We start from the raw sequence: 17,379 nt of genomic DNA, 5'->3' as shown, positions 1-17,379 counted from the left end.
TTAGTGATATAATAAAACAATATGGTACCTAGTGCCAGAGTGCACAGCCTTCTCCCTTATACCATTTATATTTGACATTGTTCATGCCTCAGTAACAGTAATACGCATGTAGACGATAATGATCGGTTCTCAGTTGGCAGCCAACTTGTTCAGGCAAGTGATCAGAGAATCGGATCGGTTAGTCATACATAAGCGTAAGTATATTCCATACTTACGGATTCTCTAAAAACATACAGAAAAAATTAAAACTCAGTGAATTATTACATTTCACGGCGCGCTAAGAATTACTTATAAACTTACGATAATCAAATTTTGATTAAGCAAACCTTCCTCATTATTATAGTTCAATTAAATACGAATGACTACAAAATAAAAGAAAAATACCAAGACAACGCTGAAGTATGATAGCCAAGACATCAGTACCGCTACACAAATTTTCCAAAATACATACAAGTGATCACCAGAGGTGAATAAAAGATAAAATTCACAACCCTTTCCTATATTCAATAATTTCAGCAGGTATTAAATACAGGTTTCAAGGTTTAGTTAGGTTTGTTGTAGTACAAAAGTTTCACAATGAGTTCGATTAATCAGCAGGAAATGAGCCTTCAATTTAGGAGAAAATTTAACTATATTTTGACAAAATTGGCATCTGCTAACATTTTTCATTCAGGCTGTGATTCTCGGAACTAAAGATAACAGAGCATGGACAACGATTTTTGTTAGTGAAATTATAATTTCACTTCACACAATTACTGCATTGTCCAAAGAAACTCGTGTAGGACTTTGCCTAATGTTTTACAGAACCCGATGTCTGAAATAGTTCCGTCTTACTTTCTGCAAAGCTTCTAGGGTGACGTTTTTAGATGGCGGGGACAATTTCAATAATGGTCTTGCAGCTGCATACGTTTTATTGCTTACTTCGGCCAAATAATTCTCGTCTTTCTAATTCTCTTGGAGTCTCTTATATCACCACTGAACTATGGCCCATGCAATCTGCATTTCCTCTCAGTCATAAGGCAATGCCGTATTACTACATCTATAGCCACCCACCCACATACACATACACACACGGACACACAGATACACACACACACACACACACACACACACGCTTAAGTCTTCTTTAAACACAGCTAAATGACTTAGCTTGTCTTACTGTGTTCGCCACAGGCTCGCTATCTTCCTCACGTATTCCCAAAAGCCTCTTTTACCATTTATAATACTCCTAGATATTATGCAAAAATACTTCCTGGGAGTACCAGCATGTGTGATTTTAAAAAAATTAGAAAATTTGTTTTTTATCTTTCGTAACTAATTCATTCCACAACACTGAAATTCACCACATAGAGCAAAGGAACTGGAAAAACGAAATGTCATTCGTGATAAGGCGCATAATTCAACAGGAACACTGTAATTCTGTATCATAGTGTGACACGCTGCACTGCACTGTTAAACATCATTTGCTCTTAAAATAACTTTTTCTGAACACAGATGGTTATTCATAACCTTTTCATGCAGATGCAATCATTAAAAAATCAGAAAATACTTACGAAAGTCAGAATCGATATACAATTATCAAAACATATCAAAACAAAGAGTATGTTATCTGACGTACGTTAGGGGAGCCACCGTCGAAGAAATCTACAAGATTTTCAAATGGTTCAAAGGGCTCTAAGCATTATGGGACTTAACATCCGAGGTCATCAGCCCCCTAGACTTAAAACTACTTAAGCCTAACTAAGGACATCATACACATCCATGCCCGAGGCAGTATTCGAACCTGCGACCTTAGCAGCAGCGCGGTTCCTGACCGAAGCCCCTAGAACCGCTCGACCACAGCGGCCGGCTTACAAGATTCTCAATCAATATTCTGTACATCTCAGACTGTTCATTCCATTCAACGGAAGCTGCAATGTCATGACCGAATACCATCATTGATATCTTTCCATCCTGAGTTTGAATCCCACTCTTGAACCTTTCTTTTATTTCCATCATTGCTCCCTAGATGTGTAGCCTGTGCAGTACGGACGAAAGACTACATCCCTGCCTTACACCCTTTTCAATACGAGCCCTTCCTTCTTGGTCTTCCACTCTTACTGTTCATTCATGGTTCTTTTACATATTTATGTTACCTATCGTTCCCTATAGCTTACCCTACCTTTCTCAGAATTTTGAACACCTTGCACCGTTTTACAGTGTCAAATGCTTTCTCCTGGTCGACAAATCCAATAAACGTGTCTTGATTTTTCTTCAGTCTTGCTTCCATTATCAGCTGCAATATCAGAACTGCCTCTCTGGTGCCTCTATCTTTCCTAAAGCCAAAATAACCCTCTATTTTATTCTACATTCTTCTATATAATAGCCTTGTCAGAAACTTGGATGCATGAAATGTTAAGTCGATTCTGCTACAGTTCTTACACTCGTCGGCTACTGCTGTTTTTGGAAAAGTGAGGACGACGTTTTGCGAAAGTTTAATGGTTTATCGCCAGTCTCATGCATTCTACATATCAACGTGAAAAGTCGTTTTGTTCCCACTTACTCCAATGAGTTTATAAATTCCGACGGAATGTTATCAGTTCTGTCTACTATATTTTATCTTAAGTAGTCCAAAGCTCTTTTATGTTGTGATTCTACTACTGGATTCCCTGTCTCTCCCCTATCTCTTCTTCTGTCACGTCCTTAGACACGTCCTCTCCCTCATAGAAGTCTTGAATTTACTCTTTCCACCTATCCACTCTCTCTCCTGTATTTAATTTCATCGTAAGTTGTTTTGGCTTTCCTATTTGCTGAGTCAGTCCTTCCGACAATCATTTCTTTTTCACTTTGTTCACATTTTTCACGCAGCCGTCTCACCATAGCTTCCCTGCACTTCTTATTATTTTATTTCTAACTGACTTGTATTTCTGTATTACCGAATTTCCCTCCTCGTTTTTATACTTCCTTCTCCAGTCGATCAACTGAAGCATTTCTTCCGTTATCTATGGTTCTTTCGCAGTTACCTTCCCTTTCCCTAGGGTTTTTTTCCAACTGTGATTATCCTGTTCAGAGATGTCCATTCTTCTTAGTACGTCTGCCTACTGAATTATTCATTATGGCAGTATCTGTAATTTTAGAGAACTTCACGTGTATCTCTTCATTCCTTGTATCTCCGTAGCCCTCTTGTTTGCGCTTTGATTCTTCCCGACTCTTCTCTTAAAATTCAGCCCACTATTCATCAGTAGCAAATTGCGATTAGGGTTTATATCTGGGTACACTTTACATTCCAGTATCTGATTTTGGGATCTCTGTGTGACTAAAAAGTATTCTATCCGGATCTTTTCCATATATAACTCGTCCTCTGGTGATTTTTGGACAGAGCATTTGCTATTACTAACTGATAATTAATGCAGAGCTCAGCTAGCCTTTCTCCTACATTGTACCTAGTGCTTAGGCCTCAGTCTACTGCAACCCATTCTTCCACTTGCTCCCCTGCAGCCACATTCAAATTCCCCATTCTAGTTGGTTGTCTGTGTTGATTTTCTGACGCTTCTGAAGAGAGCAACCCTATCGCTGAGCTGTTCGTAGTAACTCACTCTCTGTCCTACCTTCCTATTCACAACTAATTCTACTCCCGTTGTATGGTTTTCTGCTTTTGTTGATATTTCCCTATACTCTTCTGACTTGAAAACCTTGTGTTCTTTCCATTTAACTTGTAACCCTCGCTATATCTAAACTGAGCCTTTGCATTTTCGTTTTCAGAATATCTAGCTTCCCCACAACGTTCAAACTTCTGACATTAAACGCCCCGACCCCTAGAACATTACCCATTTGTTGGTTGTTGAATCTTTTTTTTTATGTCACCTTCCCGTGGCAGTCCCGTCCCAGAGATCCGAATGTGGGACTAATTCAGAACCTGTTGCCAGTGGAGAGATCACCATGACACTTTTTCAATTACTGTCCTGCGGATGCATGTGTATCTCTATAAGTCAGCGGCTTCCATTGTCTCTGTATCCTCATGCCGTTGATCATTTCTGACTTCTACCACAAGGAGAAGAGACTACAGTGAACTTATGTCCGCCCCTCTGTCCTCTTTGACAAGGCCGTTGGCAGAACCAGGGTGACATCTTATACCGGAAGTCTTCAGCCACTATTGTTGATGATTTTTATTCAAAATTTAAGCAGTGACGGGATTCGAACACGAGACGAAGGACGTTTTGATTTCAAGTCAAAGACGCTACCCATCAGTTTATTTTCCTTACTTTGTTTGACGCTCTACTCCTCATTTGGTCAGGGTGGAACTCACGTGACACCATTTCACGTTCACCGTCGAACACTTGAGACAGTTTATTTATTACAAGAAAAAGACAGACCTCTGACTACCGTGCCGGTGTCGCTAGACCACGGGTTCTGGCTACGCTGTGTAATCAACCGCTTTCCTGACTCCCATTTATTACCAAGGGAAGGGCATGACGTCGGCATCACGGATTCACTTCAAACTTACGACACCTTTAGTAGACCATTAAACAAGGTAATGTGCAAGTAGTAAGGCGCAGTTCTCTGGCAATTCCGAGAAAATCGCAAGAAAAAGTTTACGCGTCCACGATGTAACTGATGTATCTGTGCGTAGGTATCAGACGTTAGGATTCTTGGTGGTCAAGTGGTTAGCGTTCGAGCTTAGTAAGACGTACGTGAGTGAGGCGCCGGGGACTGGGTTTTTTTAGTTTTGTCCTCATCTTTCAATTATCATTCATGAAAGTGGCGAGATGTGACTGAGTTCAGATTGGGAATGTGTACGGGTGGTGATGACCGCGCAGTAGAGCGCCCCACAAACCAAACATAATCATCATCATCATCATCATCATGAGTGAGGCTACTTTTCGACTCCCGCTCAAATCATTTTTATAGTACAAACGTAAATTCTGTGATATTCAAAAAAATTGCACCAACACTACTCGCTGTTGCTACATTAGCTACGTTTCACCGCTACGCACTTTAGCCAACAAATGGGGCCTGCCTCTTTTCTGCAGCTCGAAGCGTCGAGGTGCAAAGTAGTTCCAGGTACCTAATCAGATTGCACGTATAAGGGATTTCGCAAATCACGTCAGCCATACATTTTCAGGAAAACTCTATGTGTTTCTTCATTTACTTGTCAATAATTATACATATATTTGTTCTAATAATGAAAAATTAAATTAAAAATAGTAAGTAGTCAAATAACTGGAAATTCACCAGAACTTCGTGCAAATACATGTGTTTTCTTTTTAACTATATTAAGTCTCAAAGTCATATGACCAGTGATGAAAAAAATATAGATTAAAAATTAAGTTTGAACAGGAGTCGAACCTTCGCCTTTCACATGTTCGTATTAAGAAGCTCGAATGCTAATCTTTTTTTTTTTTTTTTGCATTTTGTTCGTTATTGTTCGTTGTATTTGGTCGTAGCGGAAGTCACATGAAAACCGTTGAAGTCCATTGTTGATACCTTCACTCAGTTTTTTTTATATTATTAAAGAGATGAGCCAGTTCTCTGAGAACGCGCTGAGAAACCTTGCTGGCGCCATTTGGTGACCACGAACTCTACCAGCCAGACCCTACTCACAGATACATACGTTACATAATAGACGCGTAAAACTTTCTAACCTCCCCACGATATATATTTTTTTTCTGTATGGGATTTAGCCCAACTTTACCTCCCATTCTATAAGACCTTCTTATTGCCAACAACTATGTCCCAATTAACTGTTATCAAAGTTGAGCTCGTATGGAAAACTTTGACTAAACAGAACCTAATATGAATTGAAGTGTAACTGACTGAATGCAACTTGTCTTTATATTAAATGCTAAACTAAAGTAAACCAATTATCTGGCCCTAATCAAAATTTCCACTTACCTCACGACTTGACAAAATTGTAGCAAATTTCTCCGAAAGCACAACAGCATGCGGGAAGCAGGCAGCAGCTAAGCTAGGTTTCGGTTTCTAAATACTGTTGCATATGGTAAATGTAAATGTTGTGTGACTAGGGCCTCCCGTCGAGTAGACCGTTCGCCGGGTGCCAGTCTTTCGATTTGACGTCACTTCGGCGACATGCGGGTCGATGGGGATGAAATGATAAGGATTAGGACAACACAACACCCAGTCCCTGAGCGGAGAAAATCTCAGACCCAGCCGGGAATCGAACCCGGACCCTTAGGATTGACACTCTGTCGCGCTGACCACTCAGCTAGCGGGGACGGACGTTGCATATGGTAATACGTAATGTGGGGTAGGGAGAGTAAGACTTCCTATGAGATGATATTTCAAGACACCGGTTTTAGAATGAAGTATGTTTTCAAAATAACAGAGTAAAACTTTGCTTGATCTTCACACATAACATTGGTCTCAGCAATACTATGCTTAACAAAGTGAACAGTAATTTAAAAAGCGTGTAATGTTAACAGAGAATTTCTATAAAAACCAAACAGCTTCGTCAGTTAAAATGTTAATGCATTACTAAGGGAAGGGGTGGTCCTTCTCTCAGCTCTGAGCAAGTTAACTAGCTGACAATAATCATTGCTAGCTGCACAATGCTGCAGTCTTACCTCAGACTTCTTGTCTTCAAAAATAATAACGTTATTCAAAGTACACGTTCTCTTCACTTTCTAATCTATTCACCTTACTCATCCTTGCTGTATGTTACAATGTTTCTTCATCTGACAGATATCATCCCAGATCAACACAGCACTACTTAATGTGTCCATCACCTACCACACTTCGACTAAGAGTGTATCAGGCTGTGCAGAGGCAAAGACTGTGCTACGGCAAGCTCAACGATTGTTTAACAGAAGCGTAACTTGGTCTCTCTCTGATGTGCACATCAATGACACACAAAAACCAAATGACATGACCTCCTTACATATCCTAAACCTTCATCCAGTAGAATTTAGTATCAGAGTCATTTCAGATAGGAATGGGCCAAGGACAAAATTCTAAACATTATGGATAGGAACATACAAAACATGTTACAAATACAAACAGATAAATAGTTTTACAAGAATATAAGTTAAAGAACATTATTCAAAGAATTTATACAAAATTCAAGAACATGTTAATGATAAATCAATGGAATTAACCACTAATAGGTTATTAATTTTTTATGATGTCTTTGAGAATTCTGCACACGGTGATTTTGAAAATTTGTGTCATATGAACTGAAGTAGTATTGGTGATCTACAGTTTGGTGTATTGTTAAGAAAAACCTAGATTAGGGACTAACGAAGGTTCACAGCAAGGAATACCTTAAGCAGTCGCTCGGATTTCAGTCTATGATTATTCCTAATATGGACAGTAATTAGTATGCTCTCTAACTATATTTCATCCTTTATTTCGTTCACTTTTTAATAGTTCTGTCTGTAATTGCATCAAACTTTCACTAAATACCACAGTTTACTGTTTGCATCTTTCTTTCATATGTTTGATACATTCTCATAAGTTCTTATTACTTAGCTCCATTGCTGTAACTAACCATTTCCCATATTTGCCCTACCTAGCCACTTCTTATCTTTGCCCCACCTAATCATTTCTCATATCTGCCCTACCTAATCATTTTACCGTACATTCATCTTTGTAACCATTTCTCCGCTCTTTCTTGCCTTTTGGCTCTTTATTTCCTATTGCACATCTCTCAAGATTTTTTAAAACATTAAATGACTTATGACAGCTCCCTACAGTGCTATACTAATAGCGCTGAACGCTATAGTAACACTTTATGCAGAGAATATGAGTTATAAAGAAACTCAATACATGACATAAGTGTAAAAAAATACAACCTGAAAATTACTTAAGTAAAGCAAAGTGTGTTATTATATCATATGTGAACAGAAGAAGACAGATAATATGCATTCTCACATATATTAGTAGAAAAATAGATATAAAAGAAACTTATCCTAATCCATGGCAAAAAAGAATAAAGCTGAGAATTAAAAAAAATCATTAATATTCCTTATACTTCTTGCATGTTGTCTCCCATGTCACACCTCGTGAGTGATGAATTTCATCTTCTCTTCCCAAGAATTTACAATCCCAAACACCTAGACTGTTATGACATCCTTTCATACAAGTGCAAAGTATATCTGTTAGACAATGAAACGGCAGTTCTGTTGTACAGTATTCAGTAGAAGTTAAATCACAAAAGAATGTCACTCATTAGTATATACAGAAATCAGACACTTAATACAAAACTAAATCACAAAAAGTTCAGTGGGATACCATATACTACAAGTGTGTACCACAGTAGAGAGTAGTGATCAATGCTGAGCCACATCTTTGCAAAACCCTATCTTTGCACAAATGGTGAAAAAAATAGACACTTCTCAAATTTTTGTAAAGTGTAATTGTTACATGTTGTGTTGTTTTGAGGAAGAAATGGCATATATGTTTAGTAAAAAGGTTGAACAATTTGCGTCAGATGATTATAAACTATACATCAAAGAAATAACCACGTTTTCTCAGTTCATGTTATCTTCATTCACTATGGTCATCCACCTGTGTATTTTCAAAAACTTACCTTTTAGGTTTATAAACACAAAATACATCCACATGGCATAAAAATTAACTATAACAAGAAAGAAGGTCTCTATGATCTAACCATTACTCACTCACTCATTCTCTTCATTAATCTTCATGATCATTGCCTCATTCTATTACAGTATGCATCATAAACCTCATAACGGTTATCTCATTATTCTGTTACAACATTATCATGCCTGTTGTCTTCATCTCAGTATACACTTCAAATAATAATTCCATTCTCTGTCTTTGTCCACTTATTTTTACATAATCAACACTTAATAGGTATAATCTTAAATATTACAGTTCAGTACACACATCATCACCCCCACAATAGATCTTGAACAATCTCTGACGTCAAAATACCTATCACTCTTCTTTCCAGATAATACAATTACCATCCTAATACTTGTATATATCATCAAAAGTGGTAGAAAATGTTATATGTCACAGTATTATCATCACTGTTTACAGCCAAAAATATTTCTCAAGTGAACAACACTTTGCTGATAACATGTGTATCCTCTGAGAACTGGTTTAAAACATACAACCATGTTCATTTTACGTATTAGAAGTTATTTATTCTCATTTGGATTCTTGATGAAATTTCGAAGTACATATCAGTTTGTTTAATATATGTGTCGTGGCAGAAAATCGCTCGAGTCGTTGAGCGATAAATGAAGTTTGTTGGTGGACAATAGTTGCCCTATTCATGTCAAAAGTGCCTTCCTAGTGATGGGAGGCACTCTGACATGACGTGGAATAGCATTGTTTATCGCTCGCTATTGCTGTGTGCTGTAACACATAAAGTATTTTAGAAACAGGTGACATGTCATTCCATCAACTGGCTACCATTTCAATAAACAGAACTACTCTATACATGGTTTGATATGTAAAACATGATGAAGTCGCTTGTTCTTGTGTGTCCAAATAGTTTCAATTTCTGCAACACTGTAGCATACAATTCCACGTATCCCATCAAGTCCCTTGCATACGAGAAAGAATTTGTCACTAAGATGCTTGCTTTTACAAGATAAATAGTGAGACTTAACGAGGCAAACTGTGGATTTCTTATGTTCGCTTGCTGTTCCTGAGAATTGTTTCTTCTTTCTGCAGCCTTTTTAATGTTGTTGAACCCCATATCTACTACTTTCTTTTGTTGTAATTTTTTTGAAGCTGAAAATAGTATTACCTTCCTGATACCATATGGTAGCTGTTGATTTTTGAGTACAAGTAACGGAGATGACGATGTTGAATCGTGTGGTAACTCATTGAGATTCTCATGGAATGTGTGAGTGTGCTTATCCCAAGTCTGGTATTGATGATGACAATATATCCTGTGCAGCTGGATTTGACTGAGGCCAATAGAGTGAAATAAAAACAGGTATAATTTGTGATGTCGTGAAGTGCGTAACCAAATATTGTCGGAAATGACAATATCAATCTGACCAGCTTCTCGTAGAAAATTATTGTTTTGTCATTAGCTTCTCGTAAAGTAGTGAATGAAAGGATTTTTGAAGTTAATTCAACAGCAACAAAAATGTATCAGTATCCACTGACTGACCTGTCAAGAGGTCCTAACAGGTGTATTGCAGCCTGCTTCGATAATTTGGAAGGAATTTTAGGAAATAATAGTGCTCGATGTGTAATGGTTGATGGTTTGGCTTTCCAACACAATTTACATTTTGTTAAAACTTTCTGTATTCTTTTCTGCATGTTATTAAAGTAACAAGTGGTATGAGGTCCATGAAAGCATTTTCTCAGACCAAAGTGAGCATAGCTGAGATGTGTCTACCAAATAAGTTTATTTACAAAATGATAGGGTATGCACCCAACCCAAAGAGTCACTGACTGTGCTTCTTTTGAAAAGAACGTTGTTATGTACCAAATAAAATTGTCTTATTGTAGTATTTGATTTGTTTTCTCGTACAATATACGTTTCATATATACAACAAACTAAAGTTTTTCTCCAAATCATTTTTAGAAGTGTTCTTGACAAAACCAATAGGGGAAGGTGATAAAGTGCCCACTACAAAATTTAGAGTACACAGAATGTGACAGAGTTAAATTTTGCTTGTTTTCACACATAACATTAGGATGAATTATACTATGCTTAACAAAGTGAACAGTGATGTAAAAAGGGTTAATGTTAACAGAAAATTTCCATAAAATCCAAACAACTTAATCAGTTAGTATGTTAATGCATGACTCAGGGAAATGGGGTAGTCTTTCTATCAGCTCTGAGCAAGTTAACTAGCTGACAGTAGTCGTTCCTAGCTGCAAAGTGCTTCGGTCTCACTTCAGAATTCTTCTCTTAAAAAATGTTATTCAAAATAGATATTCTTTTCGCTTTGTTAGTTATTCATGTTACTCAACCTTGCTGCCCTTTAGAATCAGTCTTTCTTCATCTACCGGGTACCATCACAAGTCAAGAGTGAATATGTCCATCACTAGACTGAAATTAACTCGACATCCATGGAAAAAAATTGGTCCATTCAATATGACACTTTGTGCAGTTGCATTTGTGCCAAGTTTATTCTCCAGGCTTATTATGTGTTTGTAGACTGGCATGCGATGGCGACGTTGACGATACACACGTCGACGGGGCATAGTGCTTTAATGTTGTTGCAGATACAGCTAACGGCGGTATGATTCCGCTGGTCTGCGTTGGCCACTTTTATACTGAGTGCATGACCTTGGATCCTCTGCTGTTCTTAATATATATTAATGACTTGCCATTCTATATTCGCGAAGATGCAAAGCTGGTACTTTTTGACGATGATACAAGTATACCTATCACACCTGACAGACAAGAATTAACTGTTGAAATTGTAAACGATGTTTTTCAGAAAATCAGTAAGTGGTTCTCTGCAAATGGGCTCTCATTAAACACAGTATATTCAGTTCCACACAGTGAATGGAATGACACCATTAGTTAATACAGACTTCGATCAGAAATCGGTAGCTGAGGTAGAATATTCAAAATTTCTAGGTGTATGCATTGATGAGGGGTTGAACTGGAAAGAATACACTGAGGATTTGCTGTAACGTTTGAGTTCAGCTACTTATGCAATTAGGGTCATTGGAAATTTTGGCGATATATATCTGAGTAAATTAGCTTACCATACCTATTTTCATTCTCTGCTTTCATATGGCATATTCTGGGGTAACTCATCATTGAGTAAAAGAGTGTTCATTGCGCAAAAGGGTGTAATCAGAATAATTACTGGAGCTCATCCAAGATCCTCCTGCAGACACTTATTTAAAGAGCTAGAAATCTTCACTGTATATATGTTCAGTTATGAAATTTGTTATTAACAATCCAAACTAATTCAAAAGTAATAGCAGTGTACATGGCTACAACACTAGGAGAAAGGATGATCTTGACTACTCAAGGTTAAATCTAACTTTGGCTCAGAAGGGGGTAAATTATGCTGCCAGAAAAGTCTTTGGTCACTTACCTAATAGCATCAAAAGTCTGACAGATATCCATATAGCATTTAAAAGGAAATCAAAAGAATTTATTAATGGCAACTCCTTCTACTCATTAGATGAAGTTTTGGATGTAGTAAGTGGGTAATTTTCCAACCCCCACAAAAAATTAAAAATATTGAGTGTCATGTAATATTTTCTTTAATGTAATATCTTGTATAGACACCTTTTATTAACCTGACATGTTCCACATCATTACGAAGTGTCATATTCATGAGCTGTGGAACAAGTGCTAATCTAATCTAATCTAGTCTACTAATCACATTTCAAATAAGAATGTATCAGACTGCACAGAGGTAGAGATTGTTTCACAGTAACGTAACATGCTCTCCCTCAGATATGCATGTCGATGACATACAAAAACCAAATGACATGACCACCTTACAAGTTGTCTTGGAATTTTCTCGGAATTGCCAGAGTGTTGCACCTTACTTCTTGCACATTATGCTGTTTTAACCTACCTGTTGTGTTTCAAACAGAAACAACCATATTCTGAATGAGTCTGTTAGACCTGCAATTAAAAAAATTGATATATTCTTAGATGATCTCGAAAATCTATTTCGCATTTAGTTTTTTATGCATAAAAACAGAAGTTTGAACTTTTCAAAATCTATTGAACATATTTAATACAAAAAATGTTTTTGAAAATTTTAGTTTGAGAAACAAATGTTCATGCATGGTACTTCAAAATAGTGTTTGTATCAGGGTTTTGCATATAAGTGCACGTTGTAGCTTAATTTTTAACTTTTACTATACACAATAATTATCTTAAAATTTAAATTTAACAACGATATTTGATTTTGCGGACCTGTGTTTAACTCAATTTCTATGGATTTGGTATAGTGTACGCAGTTATTGCAGTAAGTATTTTCATGCTCTTGGCAGAAGAATGATTGACTGCCACTCTTTTCGTTAGTCTTTCGATCTTTCTTCAGTCTACACTCTTTACATCGGCCCCTCCTCTGTTCTTTGCTCCTGAGCTCATTGCAGCAATATTTTCCAAACTTAATTTGATTTTGTTAGAAATAATTTTAGGCATTCTTTTCTCTCGCATTGGTTTTGTCAGCTCAGATTCGAGTTCTCCTTCAAATAGCCGCCTTTTGTGTAATTCGTTTTGATTGTAGCCAGGATTAGTGTGTACCCACAACACATAAACTTTTATTGCAGAAATGTGTAGCATGTTATAGAACAAAGAAACACGCCATCTCTTAGTACACCTTTCACAGGAATAAGTGCTGGCAAGTTTATCTGTTGTGTCAACTTCTCATTTGGTTTTGTTATAATGTAGTATACTTCAGGCTTCGTATTGCTGCTCTGAAGACAAGCTACAGTCATGGTGCATTGTAGATAGTAATATTACTGCTTTATTCCTTTTTGGAAAATACGAAATTAGCATTACATCGCTCTGAAATCCAAAGATGGTTAAAAACACTGGTCTGATATTGTTTGCCAGCATTTCATTTGGAATCTCAATTTGTTCTTTATGAGAATTCCAACTAATGTTAGACCTTTATTTAGAAGTTCTTTGGCCAGGGTGTAATCCGTAAAGGAATTGCCAGTGGTAATGTTTCGCCTAGTTTTCTCAATACTTTGCACAAGTCTCAATACAACATTTCTCCCTTGATTTGTTTCTTGTGGACCATTTTCCGGCTTTCCTGTATCCACTTCTGCTGCAAAAACATATGCTGTTTTCACTTCAGATAACAACCATAATCTTATTCCACGTTTTCCTCTCAGTTTTGAAGGTATGAAGGTATGAAGTGCACCTTGCTCTGAATAGAATCAATTGCTCGTCCACTGTGACATTTTGGTAAGGAACGAACAGTTTAGGCAACTGTTCCACAAACATTTCCAAGACAGTCCTGATAGCAGCCACTTTAACATGGCGTCGCACATCTGGTCGATCTTCTTTGTTCTCAAATCTGAAAAATCTGCTGATTGTATGGAAACGATGAAGTGTCATCGCTGCATGAAAAACTGGTCGACCATTACTGATGTCCCATAGCTCTTCAAGAGATTCTCCAGCAGATCTGTACACACCACCCAATATAAGAAGTCCCAAATAATCCTCCAGTTCCTGATTTGTAAAATATGTGAACGTCGAATCTGTGGCTTGCGATACTTGGGTCATTTCTCTGTTGGTTTCATTTAAAATCAATGCCAACATTTCTTCAGTTATAAAAAATGAAAATGAACATACTTTCATTTCGTTAATTTACTGAAGAGCAAACTGGGGAGGTCCTGGAGCAGGACAAAGAATGTTTCCAGCCCTAAAGAAATGGAAAATAAAAAAAGGAAATTAGCTGAGAATTAACCACAAACCATTAAGATAATCTGCAAAGAAACACAAGAAAAGTAAATCTGGCATTAGGTAAAAAGTAAACATATAGTGCATACAATGCCCAAGAGATTATGGAAGATGAAGGACGTCATCTTCCTAAACAATCAGCACATTGCCTTCTCTACCACAAAGATCAGTTTCGAATCCAAGACCATAGTAGTGATAACTTATCGTGCTAGACACTTCCCTCACTTCTGGCTTATACATTATTAACATCACTTGAACTATCAACAGAATCTTGAAATTCTGAATCATTGACGGGATCATCTACTGTTTCGTTATATGACTCATTCAGAAACTTTTGTAATTGTTTATCGCTAAGAAAACGACTAGCTGTGTTGGCACACTAAATCAGACTGAAGCTGCAGTTGTTACACCAATTCTTACAACAATATGAAGTACCTCTGAGCCATTGTAGACCATACGACAAGAATCGTGTATATTACAAACAATTTGTTGGAAGAATTGAAATGAATATCCACCAGGATCTAAAAGACCCATTCACAAAAGTGTTTCAATGGTATGTGTCACAAAAAGTATTTCACATTCTGAAACAAAAATTAAGGGTAACATAAATTATTACATACTTGAGGATGACATAAGGTCCTGTCACAAAATAAATATTATTCACCGATTTATGTTAATTTTAGTAAACTAACTGGGCCAGCTGGACCCATTCGCAATTTGAAGGTTAATGGTCTACTAAAGGTGTACAAAGTCTGAAGTAAATCTGTGAACCCACCGTTGTGCCTCCCCTTGTGAGAATGTCTCGCGCTGCGTGTGGTCACACGACGCTGGAATCATCCAGTTTACACAAATGCGTAAAGGGGGATATGCGTTGCATTACGTACCAATATCGTGTACCCAAATCGTGAGCGGAATCGTTCAGAATATCTGAAACTCGAACGTTAAGAAGTTCCAGAAAGAATAGAAGCTTCTGTAAAGATTCAGAGCGCCTTCAGATGACGAAATCAAAAGTGTGAAGCGCAGCTTCTCTTATGTACATTCACAGGAAACTATCGTCTAAGAAATCCGAAAGGTCTTACCGTGCAGTATCATTGACTAATAACCAATATATGGTCGTAAAGAAGATGTTCACAGATACTCAACTCACTAGTTGATCTTTTGACTAACTGAACAGACTAGGCTTTATTGGTTCACATAAATATAAACTAACGTCAGTATACCCCAAGGAAGCATAATAGCCGGCCGCTGTGGTCGAGCGTTTCTAGGCACCTCAGTCCGAAACCGCCCTGCTGCTTCGGTCGCCGGTTCGAATCCTGCCTCGAGCATGGATGTGTGTGATGTCTTTAGGTTAGTTAGGTTTAAGTAGTTCTAAGTCTAGAGAACTGATGACCTCAGATGTTAAGTCCCATAGAGCTTAGAGCCATTTGAAGTATAATAGCACCCCTAATGTTTACACTTTACATAAACAATCTGTCAGCACAAGCACAAATTTTCTGTGACGATAATTTAGTCTGCAGCAAAGTATTGTCGTTGGTTGATCGTGACGAAGTGCAGACAGTTCTGGAGAAATTTTCGTCTTCATGTAATGAGTGAATATCGTTCACACAGAATCACAATGGAAAATCAGTGTTGCGTAATATTCCTTAAAGTAGATGTACAAACACATATTCGCTGTTTCGCAAGCAGCGGTAATGAGGAGTTTATCATGTAGTAAGTCATTGATTTCTTGGTAAGGTAAGACCTTGACGTCAGTAGGTTTCATTGTGGAGGTTCGGCAAATAGAGCTGGTCTGGAAACTATTTATAAGACAGACGCAGATTTGACTCTTATTAATTAACAGGAAATCTACTGAATGTAAAAAATCGTGAAACCCATGATTTATAGGCACCAGCCGGTAGTTGTCACGTGCCGAGACGTGGGGATAACCCGCAAGCTTCGTTGTATCATTAGTGAGTGACAGGAACAGACGTGTTTAGTGACCTGCTGAATACAAAATAAAATGGTGCTCATGATAAAACGGAGCATCTTCAGTGCCGAGTGCCATTCTTGGAAAACGTGTGCGGAAATATTTTCACAAGATTTTAAGACGAAGTGTTTTGGCAAAACGTCCAGCAAAGTCTGCAGTGCAAATCTTAGTGATAAAATGGTGTGGAACCATCTCTACAGGGGACAAATCCGTAACCATTCGAAAAGAATTAGAACACCTAAAACATTATTCAAGGGAAGGAAAGCGTGAAACAGACTATGACAAAATCTCAATGCCATCTTTGCTATTGGGGATCAACAGAATTTCGTATCGAAAGATCATCAAAAACGACCTGCTTCTTTATCCTTACAAATTTATTGTTGCGCATGAGTTAAAGCTTCCAGATCAACTTCTGTATGCTGAATTCTACCGGTGGTTTCTGTGTGAAGTGGAATCAGGAATTTTTGATACTCAGTTTTTTAATTCCTTGTGATGAGCTCCGGCAAAGCTCGTCAGGGTGTGTAAACTCATAGTACGTGTTCTATTAAGAATCATAAAATCCTCGTCAGCTCTATGAAGAACAATTGCGTCATCTCAAGATTTGATTGGAGTGTGCAGTCTCTGATGTCCACACCGCAACACGATGCTTCCACAAAACTGTTTACTACCCGAGCGGTCCAACTCACAGAGGCTGACCCATCATCTGGATATTTTCAGCAAGGCAGAAGAACAACACACATCGCCTCATCAACTTTGTTACAATTGCAATATCATAGCCTCATTTATTTCCTGATCTCTCGCTGGGATTTCTACCAGCGGGGGATATTTAAGCGTCAGGTGTACTCAAACAATCCTCACATATTGATAAGTTGCAGTTGTTGTTGTTGTTGTTGTTGTTGTTGTTGTGGTCTTCAGTCCAGAGACTGGTTTGATGCAACTCTACATGTTGCTCTATCCTGTGCAAGCTTCCTCTCCCAGTACCTACTGCAACCAACATATTCATCTCTTGGTCTCCCTCTACGATTCTTACCCTCCGCGCAGCCCTCCTAAATTGGTGATTCCTTGATGGTTAAGAATATGTGCTACC

The 17,379-nt window shown here is 37.8% G+C and overlaps 1 protein-coding gene across 1 annotated transcript in view; it reads left to right on the top strand.

The window, feature by feature from the left end:
- The window catches only part of LOC124779100 (toll-like receptor 2), a 131,165-nt gene that overhangs the window by 47,067 nt on the left and 66,719 nt on the right, over positions 1 to 17,379 (top strand). The gene's annotated exons all lie outside the window — the stretch shown is intronic.

The sequence above is a fragment of the Schistocerca piceifrons genome, chromosome 1, assembly GCF_021461385.2.
Source record: "Schistocerca piceifrons isolate TAMUIC-IGC-003096 chromosome 1, iqSchPice1.1, whole genome shotgun sequence".
Taxonomy (NCBI): Eukaryota; Metazoa; Arthropoda; class Insecta; order Orthoptera; family Acrididae; genus Schistocerca; species Schistocerca piceifrons.
The sequence above is the reverse complement of the archived record's forward strand: the minus strand, read 5'-3'. Positions and strand labels throughout refer to the sequence as shown.